At 40.9% G+C, this 22654-nt stretch overlaps 2 protein-coding genes across 4 annotated transcripts in view; both read right to left on the bottom strand.

Annotated features, from left to right (window-relative positions):
* Positions 1 to 22654, bottom strand: part of SPPL3 (signal peptide peptidase like 3) — a 56730-nt gene that overhangs the window by 33717 nt on the left and 359 nt on the right. The window lies entirely within an intron of this gene.
* Positions 18309 to 22654, bottom strand: part of PATZ1 (POZ/BTB and AT hook containing zinc finger 1) — a 115053-nt gene continuing 110707 nt past the window's right edge. For all 3 annotated transcript variants that reach the window (XM_054288612.1, XM_054288609.1, XM_054288610.1), the window contains one exon: positions 18309 to 18324. The gene's annotated coding sequence lies outside the window, so the exon portion shown is untranslated. The remainder of the gene's footprint in view (positions 18325 to 22654) is intronic.

The raw sequence follows: 22654 nt of genomic DNA, 5'->3' as shown, positions 1-22654 counted from the left end.
ATAACCATGACAATGCACATAAATATATGTATGAGAGAGACATTTTAAGAGTCACAGCTTAACCACAAGAAAGAACTGACCACACAGGGAGACCTTCCTCAAACACAGAAAACTGCTTCCACCTTCCACAAATAATCAAGAGGAGGACTGGAAGGAGGGAGAAGAGAGGAGGTCAAATCAAGATCTGTTACACACAATCCTCTCTTGCCAGAGGCACAAGTATATTTCTTTATGTAAATTTTCAGATTCCAACAGACCAGTGAACTCTGCAAAGGTCAGTCCAATATTTAGCCTACTCCAAAGACTTGCTGAAACAGCTCTTTTATCTAAATTACCACTTTCAACTGTATGAATTTTCAAAAAACAGCCCTTTTTACATCAGGAAAAAAGGCAAATCAAGGGTGTGCTTACCATAATTAAAGTGTACAAAGTACCACTGTGCAAGCTGTCTACAGCTTTATGCTCCACAGCCTAATCATGATCCAAATAATATCGTGCTTCAGAAAGGGCCATTAGGAAATGTCAGTGGTTATCCTTGGCACAGGAAAGTTTTCTGCAATTTTGATGGCTAAGACCTCTTTGGATTATAAAAGTATCAATTTATATCCTAGTCATATATGCAACCTGGAGTTCTCAATCACTTGGTGGTAAAGCTCTGCATTACACAGAAGGTTGCTCAGTGCTGGGTTTCATTTTCTGGCACTTATTCTAATCACAGGAAAAAAAAAAAAACATCTTCCTGAGAATCTTCACCCTAGGCTCCCATCTATGTTTTGATCTCTGCAATTTTTACACTTAACAGGAAAGTGCATTAGAATGACTATAACCATACAAAACAGGAGGATGCTCCCTACATCCAGTTTATAGTAGAAAACATTTCCCTTGCAGAGGGAGTCCCAGGCTCTCCCACAGAGGATTCCCCAGTCCCTGAGGTGCCCCAGGAGCTGCTGCTGCTGCCCCAGCTCGGGCACAGCGCTCCCATGGGTGCTGCTCCTGCAGAAACCCCTGCTGGCACCACAGTGCCAATGCTGACAAGCAATTTCTGTCATGACTCAGTGCTGTTAAACAGCTGCCACACCACAATTCTACAGATCCCAGAGGACCCTGTGCTGTAAGCTGATAAAACATGGGAGTTTCTGTCATTTGGAGTTAAATATTTGTCCCAGTCCTCACTGCTGCTCCATCTGGAGCTGGAAGACAGTGGTGAGCAAATATCTCCTATCTGCCTCACAATTAAGAAATTCATATTTACTCTGCAGGTTATTGCCAAACAATTAATGTTCCACCTCTGACAGCGTGTGCTGTAACACTGTCTACAAGCACAATAAATGATGTTTTCACTTAAGGAAAAATAAACAAATAGAACCCAATCCAACCTCTCTCAAATAGTCAGAGAACATCCAAACAAGCTCATAAAATTGGACATAGCCTTACTTCTGAGTATTTTCAAACCATGGCACTTGGACTTTTTCTAAATTTAGAAAAGAGGGACAGGAAGACTTCAGCTCTACACTTGCTTATGTCAGGAATTCCCAGAAGCTCCTTGGGCATGTAACAGACCCAAAGCTCTGTAGGAGTATTAGGTTACTTTGGCAGACACAGCCACAGCAGTCAAACTAAGTTGAACAAGTCTATTTTCCAAACATGATGAAAGGCACAAACATGATGAAAAGGCACAAAAAGTAGAAAGCAGAAAGTGTTATCATTATTCCTGATAATACAAGAAAAAAGTGCTGGTGGGGCAAAAAATGAGCTTCAAGTGGGTGAAGCAACTACCAGCAATGAATCCAGAAGATGCAAGGTGTGTATGTAAGGCATGTTTCCTTTCACACTTGAAGCAGAAGCACTGACTGAAACATGCCTACTACTTTGCTGTGTAAGTGAAAAGCCAAGGAATTAAGAAGAAAAGCCAACAAAACAACAAAAGCAAAAACCCCAAATTTCCATGGAGCTAGAATGAAAAGCTTGAAGTAAAATCTCACACCTGTAATATTGTAATGATAATATTTCATAGTTCCAGTACTTGATTTATTAATAATGAACTGCTATTCATAAAACCAGAAATATAATTCTAAAATAAAAAAGCAACATAATATACTTTTTGAATAGCAAATGCAAGGCAACTTCTTTACAAATACTAAACTCTTTTAAACAGGAAATAAATTAGGGTCTACACTACCAATATGTCAAAGAGCAGCTTTTCACTGCTGAATGGATCCCACCCAGAGAGAATGCACAAAGGCCCGTTTGAACACACCACAATTCCCATGCTTAGTTCAGTTACAACTGAGGCAGTACAAAGGGGGAAATTAAATTTAAAACTGGGAATTTCCTCCTGTTCTGAGGCAACTCACACCTTCAAGCACAGGACACACTCTGCTAAGTCTCTTCATCAATGGGAAGAAATTACTATTTTATTTAGCACAGAAGGACAACCCAAATAAGCAAATGTGTGTTTATTTGAGGAAGAAAATTTCTGAGCATAAAGCACCAAGATAAGACTACAGAGAGCAGAGCAGGTACCTGTGCCAAAGGCTGGGTGACTCAGGGTATCATGAAGCAGGAAACAGAACTTTAGCTTCAATTGTTAGCATGGCACTAAACATACATGAACAGACTCCAATGCAATTACCTTGATAAAACTGCACATGATTTACTACAGGAGTCAGTTGAGTTTTACATTATGAGCATTAGGATTTCCCCATACTAGTGAACATACTAATGCCAGTATTTTGGACAGACACCTTTCAATTTTCTGAATTTTTTTTGAGTCATGTGGTGTAAGTGCACACAGCCCATCCAGCACAGGAGGAGAGAGGACTGCTGAGGGTGAAGGCAGGCTTGGGTATGAATTTAGTTCAGTGTGAGCAGAATTATTAGCATGTCACTGGGATGAGTGCAGAGAAGAGTTTCTAAGATGACTAGGAGAGATAGGAACTGAGTTTATTTAGTCTAGAAAAATACACAGTAAGGGGAGAAACCCAGAGGCAAAAGGAAACACTAAGTGGAAGAACTATGAGATTAAAACTACCTAAAATTGTGTTACACCAGGGGAACCTACACTCTTTCCCAACACCAAACTGTAAACTGATCCAATTCCCCCTCAAATCCAATTTCTTTTTCCAAATAACATCTCCATAGTCACAGGAACACTAGTGACAACACAAGAAGTGGCAGTTCCTCCAAGTTTCACCCACTGTGCTTTTTTGGGGGAGGGGACACCAAAACCCAAAGAACACAAAAACCAAGTGGACCAGTTCCAAATGTATTACCCAGTATGTTCTTTTCAGTCTTGAGAAACAAGAAAAAGAAGGAGAACGTGTCCTACTGCTCTTTTGTACTCACTTATTCTAAACAGTAGAGGTTTAATTAAATGATAATGTTCAGAGATTATTAGAGGCATCTCACATGCTGAGCTGGGCTTCCAAATGCTGAAATGCTTATTAACAGCAAATTTTCTCAACAGCAGCTGTCATGTCTTCAATATTGCACCACAAAAACCTTTTGGACAAACTGAAGTACAGGAATCTTCATGTACAGGACCAAATGAAATCTCTGTTTGACCTGCATCAAATTACAGTCACTTGAAAACTGCACTAGTTTCATCAGAGAGATATTGTCATTTCATCGTGTATCATTCTCCTCCTACAAACACAGAACTGAAATGCACACCCCAGACCCTGCATCACACCACACACAGGGTGAGTCTGTAATATTCTGCAAACCCAGGCTTGAAAACTATTAGAAATGCCAAACAAAACCAAAATACTATTTTTACTGGACAAAATGTTTGCCTTTTAAAAAGCAAATTTCTAGGTAAAGGCATTGAGATAACATTACACAGGAAAGTAATTTCTCTCCTGTTTCAGGTCATCCTCTCATTTGCACCAGTCATTCTAAATACACATTTCATTAATTCAAGCTGTACTCCTTTAATGTATGTTTTAGGCTAGAGAAACTGCAACACAGCAGAGCAGAGACCCACTTCTAAAAAGAAGTTTTTCCCGCAGTATTCATTAAACATCACAGCAGAGTCAGATTACATCTCCACCAGCATAAACTGAGCCCAGACAAACAGTCCAGCCCTGACAGGAGCAGCCACATCAGATTTTTCAGGAGCTGGTAAAAATCATGACACTTCCAACCACATGGATAGAGAGGAAAACACATAAATGCAAGCCAGGTTAACTTTTATTCTGTCCATCTTTAACAAGATTGCTTTGAACAGAGTGAACAGACACTTCAGTACGAATTCTGAACCCACAGAGGCAATGGCTTCCAATTTTGACATTAACTTAAAATCATTTCCCCAAGGATTAGGGAATTAACAGCTCAATTCTTTCAGGAAAAACACAGAACTGCTGGGCTCAATGGGGATGTCCATGCAGCAGCAGGCTCAGAACAACTTAATATATGCCTGGCATCCAGGAGCTACTATAAAACAAACATGATGTGGTTTTGAGCACAGGCTGCTGATGGCACAGTAGAAGACTTAGCTTTCCAGGAAATTTTACATGCTGGAAACCTAAATGCTGATCCTCCACCATCTGTTTCAATTCACATTTTCATGTAATGTATGGAGCGAGGAACAAAACACAAATCAAAGTGAGTGACCGGATTGAAACACTTCAAACAAACAAAACAGTCTTTTCAACTTGGCAACAGTCTCCCACTATCAACATTCAAACAAGTGAAATTAAACTCTATTTGTGGGGAGGAGCAATCCCTTATCACACCAGCAAATACTCAGCTGGAGAGACAGAAACCTTTCAGCATGTACACATGAGAGCTGTGATATCCTCAAGGGGTACATAAAACACCTATGTAGCATTGATTTAAAAAATTGCCTCCCACCAGAAGCAGATTTACCATTTTATCAACAATATTAGAAAACCAGAATAGGAACTAACATTTGAAAATCTGAAGTTTTCCTGCTTGAGGAAAAAAAGAGTGTAGAGCTAAGGACATTCAAAATGTACTGAGAAAATAGAAAGGGGTTGCCAAGGTTCTCTTAAGCAACACCTGGAAACCGCTATGGGAGAAAAAGAACCCTGAGCTGGAAATGCAATGTTTCAGCAATCAATATTTTCATAACACATTAGCATATTTTCATAAGACTTTTGATCTAGCCATTCAAACCAGGCAGGCAGGATCCATTTTAAAAGCAGTATTGTGAATAATCAAGTGTGTAAGACAACTCATAAAAGAGAAGTCAGCCTCTTTTTGAAGTCATTTCAGTTTTAATTCATTTAACTTGCACAATTTCCCTCAAGGGTTTTTTCCCACACACATAAAACATATATGGGAAAGACTTAAAATCATTACATACAACTTAAATTTTCTACTCCAAATCCTATATTGTACCTGTACCATTATTTTAATTTCCGAATCCAGAAAAATAGAGAACAATTTTCTCCAATCAACTGATCTCAATCAATTTTTTTCCCAGCCAGAATGCAAACACCTGGAGTCTTAGAAACATTTCAAATATAATCCTTGTGTCCCCCATAACCATTCCTAATTTGGCACCTCTGCTTGGTTTCATCCCAGCTCTGGATTCCAAAGTCTCAAAGCCACCTACAAAAATACTACAGAGCTAAATCCTCCCAATCTCCTTCTGTAATCCCAGAGGTACTTTAGCAACAGACCAGTCTGAAAATACCCAAGTGCCCTGGGAAGGCAGAGATTACACTCTGTTGTGCTATATCTGTATTTCTGCTGATATTTCTTGCTCAGAAACAAAATGCTTGTTTGGAAAAGATTCTGTAGTGAACATCCAGATGTTTAATCTTCCTAAAAATAACCAAGTTCACCCTTGGAACAGTCATAATTCCAGAGCACCCCTTAGGCAAAAGCACTCACATCAGAACTAGAGCACAGACTCACTCCAATAAAAGTTAAACTCAGGAAAATGTAGTAGCAAGATGACAAAGCTGACTTGAACATCACAATTTTTGGGTGATTGTTGAAGACACCTACTAAATTTAGGCACAATTCACAGTGAGTTTGCCACATGCATTGATTCCTGTACTTAAAAACAATATGCTATTTTGAGACCAAAATAATATTAAAATGCTATTTCACTTTCATAACATTATTCACATTTGATTGTACAGAGTGAACAAAGTAAAATGAAAAATTTTAAAATATCCCTTAGTCATCCTTTATGTTTTATCTGAAATCTGCTTTTGTGTAAGAAGTAAAGCACCATGAGGATGGAGCTAACACAAATTTTAAGCTGTTTTTAAAATACTCTCTCATCACTGTTTGGCACTGGGGAGACTTTTTAAGTTAAGATTTTATGCATGAACAACTGAAACTTGTGTTGCACAGGATTAAGCAGAACAACAACAAAATCACAGCAGTGCAAAGTTTCAGACATTTTCCCTGCCTGTTTTGTTGTCTGTATTTTGAGACAGTTCTAAATAAAAGTATTTAAAATACAAAATTAACAAAGTTGGGCAACATTTTAAGATGAGAAAGAGAGAAAAATGTGACAAAAAGATGACAGATACAATTTGTAGATGAAAAAATGAAGAGGACTTTACTTCAAACTGAACTTTTTTTACTCAAGACTCAATACTGGTTTGTCCAGATATTTTTCTCTAATATCACCCAAAATTTCTTTTAAACACAACAGTATAACTCTTGGAAAACACATTTTCAACTCCAAACCAGTTCTAAAAATACCAAACACATACAGAATCATGCACCTCTTAAGGCAAGGGCTCTCATTTATGAGTAATGCTGCAGGACATGGTGAGGTTGCACTTCTGCAAGTCAGAGCCAGGTTCTGTCAGCACCCAGCATTTGCTGGCACCTCAGCAGGCAGATGGAGCAGTTCCCATTTTCTGGAGCTGCCAAGCTGTCTATAAATTTGTCTGTTCAGTCAAATGGACACAGGTTATTCAGGGCCCTCCTCACTCCCAGAGCAGCTCCCCACACACTCAGTGGGGAAGGACACACTTCTGCCCAGGGCTGACAAGTGCCCTCTGCTCCCTCCATTCCCTTTTATGCAGTATTTATGCACTCCTGGAGCTGAAGTTTAAAATTTAGGTTTTTTCCCATCACCCCATAATTTCTGATATGTTTCTGGTATATACCAGCAAGAATTCAATTAGTCTATACAGGTTTTGTATAATATTGGTATTTTCTGTCTCTGATTAATAATTGTGAAGGAAAGAAACACTGGATTAAAAGTAGCATGATTTTAAAGAACTACATGCAGAACATGCATGCAACCCCCAAGAGTTTTTGCTCAATTCAGCTCATGATGAAGTTTTCATTCTTTTCTCTTTCAACAGCTCTCACTTATTACATTCACCTAAGCAACCCCATGGGAAACCACAGACATTACTAAATATTAGAAACTCAGTGGAAGGCAAATGCTGGATTTGACCAGGAATGTGATGACAAAGAGTTTGCTCTAGGCTTCTTTCATGTTTTAGAAAGCCAATTTGCTTTCAGTTCATTTTAGGGGAAGAATGACATAGATTCCAGAGATGTAGTCAGCTATATGAAATCTTGTTTCACAAAACAGAAAATATGAACCACAATGTCTGCTCTCCTGGGAACAGAGGATAAACATCTAATCACATAGGCCCTTACAAAGGAAAACATTATCTTTTATTGAGCAGAAAGACTAGAAAAACATTCTTTTTCAATATTAGGCATTTGATTTTCTGCACTAAGTGTGCACTGGCAGTACAACTCAGTTCCAGACAAGCTGCAGTATGAACTACCACAATGCCACTCGTAAAGCTGATGATTTTAATCTTTTTCTATCAAACAAGATTTAGTAATAATATACAAATTACCCAGCAAATTTCAGACAAGACAGAATTTAACTCATCTTACCCATAACAACAGGAAAAGAAAAAAAGCAGAAATAGTATCTGACTTATGATGCACAGTCACAACAGAACAGAATAATTTGTTTTAGAGTCTCCACTATTACACATGGACAACAAAGACACTGCCATCAGCTTTGTTCAAAGTTGATACTTCCCTGGTGTTTAACACACCTTAATCAGGTCTAATTTCTCTTTCTAACTCCAACCAACACCAAAACAGTCTGCTGGATTTATTACTCATTTGCCAGATTGTGCAATGGCTTCCCATTCATTTCACAGTTACAAAAGAGTCTCCTTGGGGTTTGCAAGACCTGTGTAAGAAACTCTGCTCAGCATGAAACTGCCACTCATCAGTTCTACAAACTCATGGCCTTTTAAGCCCTCAGTTCTGAGCAGAAGGGTCTCTCTTAATGTGCTCCTCTCTTGTGGAACACAAATTTGGCAGGGGCACAGTGCTGCTCCTGACCCCGTGCCTCCATCTGCACCAGACAAAACACGTCTGGCTCCTCCATCCTCCCTCCAGGAGAAATCCCATGAATCAGGTCATACATCTTCACTGGTAAACTGTGAGACACTTTGGCAGCAGCTGTCCTATAAATTTATAAGACAGATAAATTGTGAGCATAAGTAAGCTGTATTCCTTCCCTGCTCATCTTTCTGTGCAATCCTAGCAGTGTCTTAATTAGCAGCATGAATTATTTGCCATGGTAATAGGGAGATATTCAAAGCACAGAATGATAATTTCTCTGAAAGTTCAAACAAGACACTGGCTGGAGATGCACCTCCTGAGACATTATTAGGAAAAGACAAATAAAAATATAAGCATCTCTACCACATCCAAAGCCAGACTATTGCACAAGTGAAAAATTTCTTTTTTAAACACAATACAGGTACATGAATGCTGTGATGCTTCTCATGGTGAGCTATGAGAAATACAATTATGCCTGGAAAATTCCAAGCACAACTGAGCTAGTTCCTAACAATGTTCAGACAATGGTCACAGGCAAATTGTGGCAAAACAGCAGTGTCTGTAGCAGTTGATTACAGATTTCTGGTGTCACAGCATAAACCATTCAGTAGCAATTATTTTCTTTCAAAGGGTTAAACAATTATCAATCGCTAAAAGAAGGAAACACAACAAAAAGCCCCCAGCCAAAAAAATACCCTGAAGTAAAGAAACCATTCCACCAAACAAACACAGCTCAGCTCCTCATTTCCAGTGTGACTGTGGAATGTGCCTCAGTGTGGAAATTACACCTGGCACAGAACCCAACTCTTGTTAATGAGCAAAGCAGGTCACTGATTACCTGTCACTAAACTCTGCTGATAGCAGGCACTTCAATTCTCTCTGTCATGAAAACAACACAGACCTTAAATCAGCCAGCACAGGGACAGAAAGGGATTCTCAGCCATTCTCTTCACATTTTCTGCTTCAGAGACTTTTCCTGCCTTTCCAGCAGGGAAAGCTCAGTCAGGCTGGCAGCAAGGAGGGTCTGTCACTGATCTCAACCAGAGCAACACTTCAGGAGGATCTCAGAACCAACCACAACCACGCAGCACCCAAAACACAGCACCTTCCTTCAGCCTTACCCAGCACGCCTTCATGCTCATGGGATCTTTGCTCTTGGAAAGAAAGGAACCCAATTCAGTGTGGTCAATTCCCTAGCTGCAAAATCAAAAGCAATTTCTGATACATTTAAATGTTACAAAGCAACTAGAAGATTACTTTTGTAAATAAAATTGCAAATGGCATTAGAGTTGTGCAGGATTTTTATCACCATTTGGTCTTAGCCCACTTGCCTTGTATCAGAAATGGGTGGGTGGCATATCCCTAAGTTAAGTAAGATTTTTTTAAAAGAAAAAGAGAGACCCAGTTACAACATGCTAAAAATTCCCCATCATCAAGAAAACATCCACTCAGCATTGATTACTAAAAATATCTCAACATATATACCCAAGACACTTTTAGTTACAAAACATCTACTACTCAAAGCAACTTTTGTTTCCAAAACAAGAGCACCATGAATTTCTATTACTTGGGCATTGTGCAGAGTTACTGTCCTCAGGTGTCTACAACTACAAGAAAATCTAAATATTTGCTTCATTTTTACAGTGCTTGCACAGAAAAAATAAAGGACATCACTGCCCTGATAAGGTGCCACACTAGCTGAGATCCATGAATTCACACCATTCCTACAACTATTTTTAAATTACTTCCTTTGTTCCTCTCTCTTTACAAACTATCATCAAAATAATTAACAGCCACAGAAATGAATGGGGAAGTTGGATCTCTTTGGATGATTTGGGGCATTATTCAGGGTCCAGAGGGGTCAGGAGATTCTGTGATCTCACTTCAACAAATTTGGACAGACTATAGCACTGCAGCCTTTCCAAATCAGTCATACAGACACTATAAATAGATTGTCATGGAGTTCTAGAGTCCTGCTCCTCCAGAGATATCCATTTCCCATGCAGTACCAAACACAGGACATTCAGCAGCCAGTTGCCTAACAGCACTGAAAAATTCCATTACAGAAACTTCCAATAGCTGAACTGCAGTGTGCAAAATAAGGGATTCTATTAGCAACAAGGGATAACAAATTTTCACACTTTACCCTAATGAAAGGGAACTGTATTAGTGTCTTCCAGAACTGGAGCAGTAAGTTATCTGAACCAGGTTTCAGACAATTGAGTGTTTAACATAAGAAAACACAGCCTGTCTTCTATCAGTGCAGTTCAGCCTCATCCCAGGCACTGTCAGCCATCCAAACCCAGAAGTGCCATTTTTCTGAATAAGGTTGTTCAACCTAAAATCTCTACACAATTAATTGCCCAGCTCCACCCTTCCCTTGGTCCTCTAACAGCCACATTACCCAAGAGTCAGATTGTGCTGCAGTTCCAGGGCTAAGTTCATCTAAAGTGCAGCTGAGGCAGGCACATCATCCCAGGCATATTTATTGACAATGTTCCATCATACACAGAATGTTATGCTTGTCACAGTGCCAGCAAGCAGTCAAAAAAGGACAAAAGAAAACAGATTATTATGTGGCAGAAAGGGAGAACTCTCAGGATAGACAGGGCAATTCTTGTTGGCCTGCAGTGCTCTGCCAAGAGCCCCAGAGCTGTGCTCAGGCTGTCCCTGAGGCAGGGCAGAGCAGCACAGACTGTGCAGGCTCAGCCCGTCTGACACCTGCAAGGTGTGAGCTGAGCTCACTGCTCCACCCCAGAGCTGCCACTGCCCCAGCTGAACAGCAAAAATAACCCAGCAGCACACACAGGACAGGCTGTGTCACCTCTCAGCACACACAGGACAGGCTGTGTCATCCCTGAGGACACACAGGCTGTGTCACCTCTGAGGACTTCAGCAACAACTTCACCTTGAACATCTTTCTGTAATGCTCTGTAACACAAATGTGTAATAGTTTTGGCAGCTTTGCTTGGACAAGGAACAACATGCTGTGCAAAAGGACTACCTCAATATTTATGACAAAAATCTTACCAAATCTGTAATCTGACATGCAGAGAGGTGGGAAACAGACTAAACCAAAAAAGTTCGGACCAAAGGATGTATCTCCATCTGAAGCAACACAGAAAGAACACACACAAAAAGTAGAGCAGGTTTCCTAACAAGCACACAGAGGAATACCCCTACTTGACACCATAATTGACCACTTGCACTTATCCAGAAGCCAAAACCAGAAGATGAAGTTGATCCTCTCTGATGTGCACAGTTTCACTCAAGCCACACAGATGATACTTGAGTGGCCTAACTTGCTCTCAAAGTATTACCTAAAGACAGTCTGTACAAATTCCTGCTTAACTCCTTTATCTTCACCAGCTCCATCCTTTATCCCCAGGCTCCCACTGCAGCCCTGCTCCTCATCTCGCACGAGGTTCTAATCAAAGCTGTTCAGGAGATAAACCTGTCCCAGACACCACAGAGCTTCTGCCCAGTTCTGGATTTGATCACTCTCAACACACCAGCAGTAGAGAAATTCTTCCATCTAACTTTGTTCTAACTACCTGGAGTGTAATACTCACTGCATTCAAGGACTAATAGAAGAAGGGTTTATTCACATTCATAAAATTTCTTTTCTAAGTGACAGAGTTGGTCATGCAGAGCAGAACTCTGACAGCAGAATGTGCTGCAAATCCATCTCCTTGCTAAGTCACTGCCTCCTCACAAAGCAAATGCAACAACTGAAGAAAAACAGTGGTTCAGAGCAAGAAAGAGCAGGAATACTTGTACTAGAGCCACACAGCTGGTTTGTCTGTGAGATCCAGGTGGTTTTGGCAATGAGTGTGACAAAAGGTTAACACACACACACACATGCAGGCACCACTGGGTTAACACCTGGAACAGAAGATACCACAGCAAAGACTCCAGGGTCTCCACCTTTTCCCTAAACTAGCAATCATCACTTTGTAGATTACACAGGTTAAAAAAAGCAGCTGCTCTAAATGATGGAAGAACATTCACCCAAAACTTAGTGTACAAAGCCATTATAGAGTCCTCTCAGGTATGGAGGACATTGATCTGAACACTGCATTGCTTCCTAGACAAAACCCATCCTTCCATCCCAATATATATAAAAAGTCTTATTTGAAGGTTTCATTTCCACAGCAATTCTTGTACTTAAGTTAAAAATATGCAGAATACCATGATAGTAATATTTTTTTTTAAGTTATCCAGACATACCGGGCTTTCTAGTATGAAAGAGGTTAGTTGTTTTAATCACAGAAATCAGAAAACAAGATGTTTTCTCACCTATATTGACTCTAAAGCCAATCCAAAACCACACCTCATACCTCTGACACTGAGACTGGTATTTATTGATTACGTGCTTAGAAATCCAAACTCTTTTTAGCAATGTATTCACAAGTCAGATAAAAAAATAAAATTAACAACTAATAGTTTAATCAAAGCATTTAACAGCCATGCCTTACAATCAACAAGCCAAAGTCAAATTGACCAATATGACCTTGTCAGAAAGAGCAGCTCTGAATGCTGCTGAGGGGTTTACAGGATTACTTTATCACTGCCTGGGTAGAATGAAACGTGATTTTATCAGCATTCCATAAAAGAATGAGTTAACACCATCAGCACCCAACTCTGACTCTTCAGTGACAGTGGTAAAAGTACACTCCTGAGTAACCAGTCTGTCTGGCCACATTTAAGCAGCTTTAATCATGCTGGCCCTGTATTAAGACAAATTCATGCTGTCAGATGATGGCTGGTGAGATTCTGAAATGAACTTGACCACTCACAACTGCACCAAGTCACAAGGGGATTCAGCTGGCATGAAAATACAAAACACTGACCATCAAACCAGGCACCCTGCTTTTGCCACCTCCTACTGAGAGGCAAACTCAAAAAAAAAAAAAAAAATAAAAGGTCATGAGCTGTCCTGAGCTGGACTGGCCAGGGCCTGATGCTGCCTCACAAACTGTGGCAGAAGCACAGAACATCCACACCTCCAAGTGCCAGGGTCATGGCAGCTGAGGCAGTTCCAGAGGCAAAAACAGGTAGCAGAATAGACAGAGACTCTTTTCAACAAACTCTTGCCCAAGTAGCTAAGAAGCTTTTCTTGTGACAACAAAAAGTAGGAACATTCTTTAAAAAGGGTGTTTTGGAAATCTTATGAAACTTCTTCCAGTAAAGCCCCTGCAGAGAAATATTTTTGGTTTATGGCACACTGTTTTCATCTTTTGATTCAGCTTTAAGGTAGCATGCTTTTTTCATCTGCAAAAATATAAAAATAAAGAGAAAGATAACTAGCTGGAATACTAACACTGGGGTTCTTCTAAGGCACTTAAGTATGATAAAGACTTATCTTTCTGTTCTGTACCAGCTGTAACTGCTTACAGCTGCATCTGCTTTAGAAGTAGTCAACTTAGCAGAAAATAAAAGAAAAAAAAGTTCAGCTCGTCACTATTTAGCTTTAAAGTTTCCTTTTTCTTGAGGAAAAAAGCACTCTTTAAACTATTTTCACCATAAAGCTTAATTAGATTCTACTCTTCATCTTCAAAACCCTGCAGAGATCATAATGTTCCCCATGAGAGCTTTTAGCCCTTTGTGGTAACTTTTCTGAGCAGCTATTCCAGGGAAGGTGCAGGATCAGCCACCTCCAGGAGAGTTCAGGGAGCAGATAATCTCTCCTGCAGCACACAGCCATCAATCTGAGCTTCTGAAAAGGACCAGAATGACCTTGCACCATCAAACCTAGAAAGCAAGACAGACACACCTCACCTCAGCAGGCTGCAGAAATCCACATCAGCCAGCTCTGTTTGCTCCTGTGCCTCCTGCTGCTTCACCCACCTCACCTTTAGCCAACAGTGACCCACAGAAGGGACTTCCCATTGACTAAATAACTCTCAGTCACACTACACCTATTTTATCTTGCCACATGGGTCTGACAGAGATAATGGGGAGATAAATCACAACTGTAACCTGAAAGTGGCACTAGTAAAGTCACTTCTTTGTGCAACAATACTCAGCTTTGGTCTTATACATCCAATAGATCTGTATCAACTAACTACAATAATTACTCAGAATGCACTGTTGAATTTCTACCCACTACTACAGTTTCCTGATAAATTTAAATCAAGTTTTAAGCCTGGGCTGTCTGACCAGAAGGGATGTCAGATGGCCAGGAGCCACAGAACTGAGTGGAGCCATAACTCAGCTGCTGTGTTCACCTCTGTCCTGCTAATTGTGCTACTGCAGAGCTCAAACATTTTGTAATGCTGGTTCTTGTCCAAGCTGTGCTATCTCAACTGGAGTCAGCTGGGCTTATTATTCCAGTAATGACTGAAATTAAAATAAATCTTGAGGATATACACTTGCTACTAGCTTAGCCCACGTAGAGAACCCCTCTGCAAAACTGTCTGTGCTGTAGAGAAACCTGCACCGGATTTACATGCTGAGATCACTTGGTTTTTGTACCACCTGAAACCACACTGCACCATGGATCCACATGTACAGGTTTTTGCTATTCTGACATGAAGCTGCTATTTGCAGGACTACTGTCATGAGAAAATGGTGCAAGCAGAGCTCCCAGACCTCTGTGATTCAGTCAAACACCATCAATTCTTAACATTTCTGTTGATCTCTAAACTTCTGAAATAGTTTGAAATATACTTAAAATTATGTATTATTGCAAATTTACTAGAAGTCACCTGCTGGCTAGTTATCAGATGAACAAAAGGACTTTTTACAGATACTTCTGTCCAAAAAACAGCAGAGTACATAGGAATGAAGAAGGAAATTTGGACTTCCAAACTGAGAAGCAGAGAAGCACTGAGTACAGCTAAGAGGACTGCAGGATGCTTACCTTCAGCAGTCAGTAGTTAATGTTGCACAGAACTATTTTTTCCTTTGAGATGAACTGAAATCAAGCCTATTTCTTGAATAAGTAAGGTAAGCTTGCCAACTCCTGGCTAAAGTTAAAGGCTGTGTATGAACAGAGGGTGGAATCCCCTGGGTCTCCTCCTGCTTCCCCCACACAGCCTTTGCTGTGGAAGCTCCTGCAGGAACAAGGTTATGGCATAAAAATGGAAGAGAATCCTTCCCCAGACTTTGGCTACATACTGCCTGCATGGGAAAAGCAGTTTTTGGGTCAAAAGTCTATGAGTGAGCTACAGGAAGTAAAGGAAGAACATCCAAACCTGGAGTCACAGTCGGAAAAATTGAGAGTCAAACAGTGTAATTTCCCTTTCAATTCCACTGGTCTGGGAAAATGCCACCATATACAAACTCTGAGAGATGATTTTATCTCTCTAACTTCTACATTGCCAACTTCAGCAATGGAATCTTAAGGGTAACACTGTGCAGTGGAGAATCATCTCCTTAGTGCATTCTTCCCTACTTTATGACACTGGCTGTGATGGTTTCAAAGTAACTCCTTTCTGACATCCTGAAAAAAAGTCACTTCAGCCTTATTTCATGCATTACTTTGAATCCTCGTTGTTGTAGGATAATGTTACTTGCTTAGTTATCAGTTACAAAGTATCCCTCCAAAGTGCCCGCCCTATAGTCCATACCATACCGTTTAATGTGACACACAGATATGGAGGCTATCCAAGGAATCTGAGACCTGAGGCACGGGGCTGGCCCTAAAAAGAAATACTCAACAGAATCTAATAATGAAGATGACAGCAACACAGCTACACAATTAATGAGCTCTGGGATAATGTCATCATGGAGGTTCCAGCACACAGAGACATTTAATGGATGGTGAGAGCTGAGCTGCTCTGGGGAGGCACAGGAGGGGAGGAGAACCTGGCCTGGCAGATCAGAGCATTTCAGCACAGACACCACAAGATTCAGGAGAAGAGATCATCAGCACAAGCACCCTTGGAGGAATTAAAGAGAAAGGGAATCAGCAAGTGTCGCAAGGACACATCTGCTCCATTAATCTTATTAAATCATCACCTTCAGGGTGGGTCTGAGTGCCTGGGCCCGTCCAGCGCGTGCTTCGCTCCACACAGCGCCCAGCGCTGCCTCAGCTGCGTTTAATCCCCAGCACTGACACCCAGCCAGGCACAGCACACAGAAAATGGGCACAGCTTGCTTCCACAAATTCCACCCTTGGCTCTTCCTGGAAACTTCCCTCATATGCCACCAGAATCAAATTAGAGTGTTTTGACTGAGCAATTTGTGCCAATTATTTGCTTTTAGAGTATGTTACAATGCTTAGTGTCATCATAAAATGTCAAAGGACAATAAAGACAATGCACCTATGCCACAGATGTTGGCACATCAATTATCAAAATAATGATATAAAATAGCTAAGGTATTGAAAATACCAGAGTCTGCTTTGCTCTTCTTTCAAATTTCAGGAAATAAAAATCACTGCATTTTAAAAAGCATGACAGATTTTTCAAAGTACTTTTTGTAGGAAGTTTTCCTAAATACCCATTTTTTGGCATTGTGTTTCAGTGACAAATGACTGAGTTTTCAGCAACTAAATCTAGTACTAAAAATGGTAGTATTCACCAAAGCACAACTCAAAATCCTCAATTAATTTGTCTGGTGGTCACCACAAAATTCCTCAAATTCCAACAGCATCAGGCTGCTCAACTCATACCAAAATCCCAAAGTGCACAAAATAAGCAATTTATTGGATTCTATGCTTCAGCAGAAGAGAGAGGTGTTCTCAGCTCCATCAAACCTCACACAAACCACAACAACAAGGATTGATATTGGTGGATCCACACACCTAAGCACTCATTTACCTGTGACAAGAAATCATATTCAGGTCATCTACTGTTCATGGAAATTTGACCTTTCATCCCTAGAAAAGCACAAACCACAGACCCTTCAGTCTTCCAGAGCAGGTCTTTATCCAGGCAGGGAATCCAGGTCTCTGCCAATCCCAGACAGAAAGGTATGTCTGCCTCTTGGCCCAGCAAATATTTACAGGATTTTATATGAAGTGAAAGAGATTTAAGTGGACACACAAAGCTCAACCTCTGAATAACACAGTTTGGTGATGAGAACACTCCCCTAGAAGGTGAGAGATGCAAGGCCAGAAGCCCTGGGGGATGGAACTGATCTCCTGCATCCTAGCCAAGATCTCCAGTCATTGGGTAAAACTAAAGGAACCAGTAATTTTTATTGCCACAGTACCCTGAAAAGGTTATATGCAGAAATCTTAATTAAAATAGGTGACAGAAATCTTAATTAAAAGATGTACTGCACACCAGCAACAAGAGAATATTGCTTTCTGTTCTTCACTTCAAATTTTCTTAAAGAATTTTTAATGTAGTAAATACAGCCTTACAATTAGCAAACAGTGACAGGAGGATTTTTTTTCCTTGTGCTTATCAGTCACTGAACACATGTACATTCAAGTCACTGTAAACTTCTACTTCTCCCATGCTCTTTGCTCTATTTGTCTTTGAGCCCAGGGCTGCAGACAGTGCCCTGTCCTCACTGATCCACAGCCCGAGATAGCAAAAGCTCCAGGGAGGGGGACAAACAAGTGAAGTGAGGCTGGTCCTGAAAGACAAACATATGAACTCTAAACCTGATATTCTCCAATTTACTGAGGTTTAAGTCACTTTTCTCATGCTAGATACTCAGGCACATTCATACAATGACATCCTTGTTCTCAGGAAGCTCCTAAGAATCCTTCAAATGGAATGTGGCCGGTAATTTCAGTTCCTGAAAAATGCAAGACAAAGGGCCAAACTCCACATTTGCATGCCAGGATTTCATGACAGATTTTTGACAGCAGCACAACAGAATTTCATCTATGTACTTTGCAATCTGTTGCCTATCAAGTGCAATATTTGAAAAATTCCGGTGAATTATTTGTTTTCTGTTGTAAACTGCCTCCCATCCTCAAAACACTTTATTAGTCAGTTAAGGTCTCCCAACCTAACCTGAGCAAACAAGTTAAAAAATCTTGAATGCAACAAATTATTTTACTAGTATTTGACAAGTTCTGTCAACAAGCTGCAGCTCCTCTTACTCCCTGCCCTCCCACATACACATCCAATCCAGCCAACCAAGACTTGAAAGCACCACCTGAGCCTTCTGGAAGAAACTGCATTTTAATTCATGGCAGCAGCATGCTAAATGCTTAATTGCAATCAAAGCCAATTCTCAGACCTCTGAATCCAGAAAGACTTCTAACACCAACCACTTTGAATTCTCCCAGGAGCAAAGGCAGCACTGTACATTTACACTTATTCCAAAACCCAGTAGTTTTATTGATTACTCTGACACATCATTAGATTTAATTTCCACACCCTTTGCATTATGAAGAGAAGCTTCTAAATATATCACCATTTCACTCATGAAACATTTGATGGCTAATACAAGAATCATCCCACTGATTATAACATTTAACAGGGAGTTCAGTTGTTCTGAAGATTAGTGACTCAATACAGTGTCTTTCTTTTTTTGTTCTTAGCTTGCCCTCCCAGCCTGTCTCCTAACCACCACCCTGAGAGGGCACGCACACATGGCAATCCCTATTCCCCTTATACAACACTCTTGCAAAGGAAATATTAAAAACACATTTGATTTTGGTGTAGAAATCCCCTTCTTTGCTCTGCACCAATGAAGGAAGCTGTGAAAATCTTTTGTGCATTGAAAGGGCAAAAAAAAAAAGAACAAAGCAATCTCTATTGGCAGCCTGGGCAGCAGTAAAAAGGGAGGGGGTGTTACATCAGGCCTTGAAAAACACTAAACACCTACTAACTGCAGATAAACAAGATAGGGATGGTGCTGGGCCTTCTCAAACGCTCCAGCACAAAAAATCACCACAAAATGCTGGGAATTAAGGACAGACCAAGTATTTCACAAAGTAATGATCTAGGTCCTGCTGCTTCCAAACCCATCTGCTGTCACACTTCCAACGGTTTGGTGCCTGAAGATAAATTTCTTGGTATTTACTAATCTCACACACACAAATATACATAAATATATTTATACACTGCTCTGCCCATGCTTATTCCCTCCTCAGTTTATCAGAAACTTTTGTCACTCCCCATTTCCTCGCTGGAGCACACACAGGAAGCAAGGGGAAAATGGGTATTCAACAACCTCTTTCCTCTCCCATTCTATTCCACTTGCAGAAAACTAATTTTAGCTCTCATTTAATCTACAAAATCATGAGCAACCTTGCCATGCAGCAGTATTGTACACAGCTCTCCTTTCATTATTGCAGGAATTTGACAAAAGAAAGTTTCTCTACTCACTGCTGACAAGCATTTGATTCAAACACCCTCTCTTTTTAAAAAGTCCATATTCTTTGAAAGAGTATTTCCATCTGGGACTTAGCCCACATTTCACATTAAAATTAGTTTTTCCAGGATGACAGTATTCTTCTTCACCAGCAAAATTCTCAGCAGAGCCTCCTTTCAGGATAAGACACCTTTATCTGAAATACAGGCTCAGCAAGATGACTTTAGATACTAAAAAAGTTAAGTAAAAGTACATATGGTTATAGTGTGGGCACTACTGAAGAAATAAAGAAGTTGTCAAAAGAAATTCCTTACAGGAACAGTGTCAAAAGATAACTCATGTATTTAAAACTATGAAAGAGATGAGGGAAAAGCCCAAGTGTCTCCTGCTTATGGTATCTTAATAAAAGAAAGTAATTGTATTCAGTTCACTTGGAATTTAAAATAAATATATAAACCCACCTTAAAATCTCAGATTCATATTTACAAACCAATAAATAAAACAATATGAGAATTGGTTCTCATCTCTTGAAAACATCATAATTAACAAGACTCAGTCACTGAAAGGAGCCCTGTTTTTCATGTTTGCCAATGCTCATGCCCACTAATCACAGCTGGCAAGTACTTTGTTTCAAAGTATTTTAACACAACTGAGACTTTTTTTTTTAAAAAATCAAAACCCACAATAAGCTTTTATCATACCTTATGAAGCTACAGTGGCTCAACAACACATGCAGGCAGTTAGGGACAAAAAGATGGAGCCAAGGCTTGTGCACCTGGACAAAAGGGAAGTGCTCCTGCAGCTGGGAACCAATTTACATCCCTGCAGAGGCAGGGGCATGAAAGGGCTGCTCTGAATGCCAGATGAGGCATTTCCAGATGTGACACAAGGTGTGGGTACAGCAGCTGGACACTGCAGCACACCACACACCTGTTCTTGGAAAGCTGCAGCTCTGGCAAATGGACAGGATGGGATCAGCCAACTTCCAAAAGAGCTCCTGGGCACAGCCCTGCTGCACCAGCCTCCCCAGCTGACAAAATGCACATTTGTCTGTCCTAAAAGTGCTAAAGCAATGGCCAATTTTACACTGAGCTGCATCACCACAACTGTAAATAAACCGAGGCAAGATTGTTGTTAGAAGTGTGAGTAATGAAATGCCCACAGAAAGGAGAGCACAACTGAAATTGGATTTTTGCTCTGTCCACTGCTCCCACAGCTCCCAGGCAAGGCTGAGCACAGGTAAAAATGCAAAGTGACAGAAACCTCAGGTCCATGAGGACACCATGGAGAACACAGCCCTAAAATTATAGGGTTTAAAGACACATCATGTCCTCATTCTGCTACAACCTCAGTACTGTAAGAAAGAACTTCCATTCTTCAGATCCACCCAGCACAGTGAAGACCTTAAATGACAATTTCATTCCCTTAAAATACACAGAGGAATGAAATTGTCATTTCAGAAGAGCAAATCCTTCTCTCAGCCTCTGTTAAATATCCTCCCTTTAGACTATTACTATGGCAAAACCACTCATTCAGAACAGCAAATGAGTTAAGATTAAAATAATGTATAAGTGACATTTTGTTTCATTTACTTCTTTCCAGAAAGCTGACAGATCCAAGAGTTTATGAATTTATCATTTTATACTGCAATTAAAACACACTAAGACACATTTAACTGAACTACATTAAACTGCCTAAATCTGTATCAATATTCATTTACTGTGTCAATATGTAAATGATCTTTGAAGTCAGAAGAGTTGTCTTTTCACTGCCATTTTAAAGCAGACCACACCACTGCCTGAACTGAGCTTGTGAAACAAAATAACAACATCTAAAAAGCAGAAGACTGATACAAATGTTGGTTCTTGACAGAGAAGAGACAGCAGAGGGAAGAAGGAGCTGCCAGTCTCAACATGTGGCAGAACAGAAATCCCCACTGGGATCAAAGTTTTGAAAAGTAATGGGAGCATTCAGAACAGGGATGTTTGTTTCATGCTCAAGCCCTTCTCCACATTCAGCACACACCAAGGTCAAAAACTTAGATTTAATTCCTTTTTAAGTAAGGGACTTATTTCAAACAAGTAACTTTTTTCAAAATATCCAAGCAACAACCCTGGATGACATCACTGGATTTAAAATGCAGTGAGAATATCACAATAAATTGCTGCAGTGGTCAGGTCAATAGAGATGATGTGCAGGTAAATTATTTGAGGTATTTTGGCTGTGTTCCACAAGAGAACAAAACCCCCACATCTATAGGAAGAAACTGCACCTCGTCTCCTTTATCCACTGCCAGCTAGGCCCGAGACAGTGTCAGGACACAGAAAAAAATGCCCTCTCATTTGCTACACTTCGTGTCTTTCCACAGGAACTGGTCTCTTCCTCGCCGTTCTATTTCCTGTACAGGGACCAAGCCTATTGTCGCTAGGTGAAAACACACACACAGAGACACAGACACACACAGGCACACACACACACACAGACACACAGACAGACAGACAGACACACACATAACACACACACGCACAGACACATACACAGATACACACACACACACAGACACACACACAGATACACGCACACACACATACACAGATACACACACACACACAGACACACACACAGATACACACACGCACACACACATACACAGATACACACACGCACACACACATACACAGATACACACACACACATAACACACAGACACACACACACAGACAGACACACACACACACATAACACACACACGCACAGACTCACCAGCCTGCGCGCTGGCATAAATCTCCCTTCAGGCAGAGGTGACCTGCAGCCTCACAGCCCTGAACGAGCTCCTGTCCCTGCCCAGGCCCGGCGGATCGGGCGTGCAGGGACCAGCTCCCAGGAGCCCTCCGGGACAGGACAGGACAGGACCGGGGGTGACAGCCCCGCCAATGCCGCCGCCGATCCTCTCCTGCTGCCCGGTGCCGGCGGGGGGGATCCGCACGGCGCGGCCGCCCCGTCCCTCCTCCTCTCCCCTAATCCCTCCTCCTGAGCCGCGCCGAGCCCTCAGCCCGCAGCCCCTACACCAGCGCGCTCCTTCCCGCCCCGGTCCCCGCCGCAG

This window comes from Melozone crissalis, unplaced genomic scaffold, assembly GCF_028551555.1.
Source record: "Melozone crissalis strain CALT ecotype California unplaced genomic scaffold, PUWL_Pcris_2 ptg000063l_1, whole genome shotgun sequence".
In the NCBI taxonomy this organism is placed as follows: domain Eukaryota; kingdom Metazoa; phylum Chordata; class Aves; order Passeriformes; family Passerellidae; genus Melozone; species Melozone crissalis.
The sequence above is the reverse complement of the archived record's forward strand: the minus strand, read 5'-3'. Positions and strand labels throughout refer to the sequence as shown.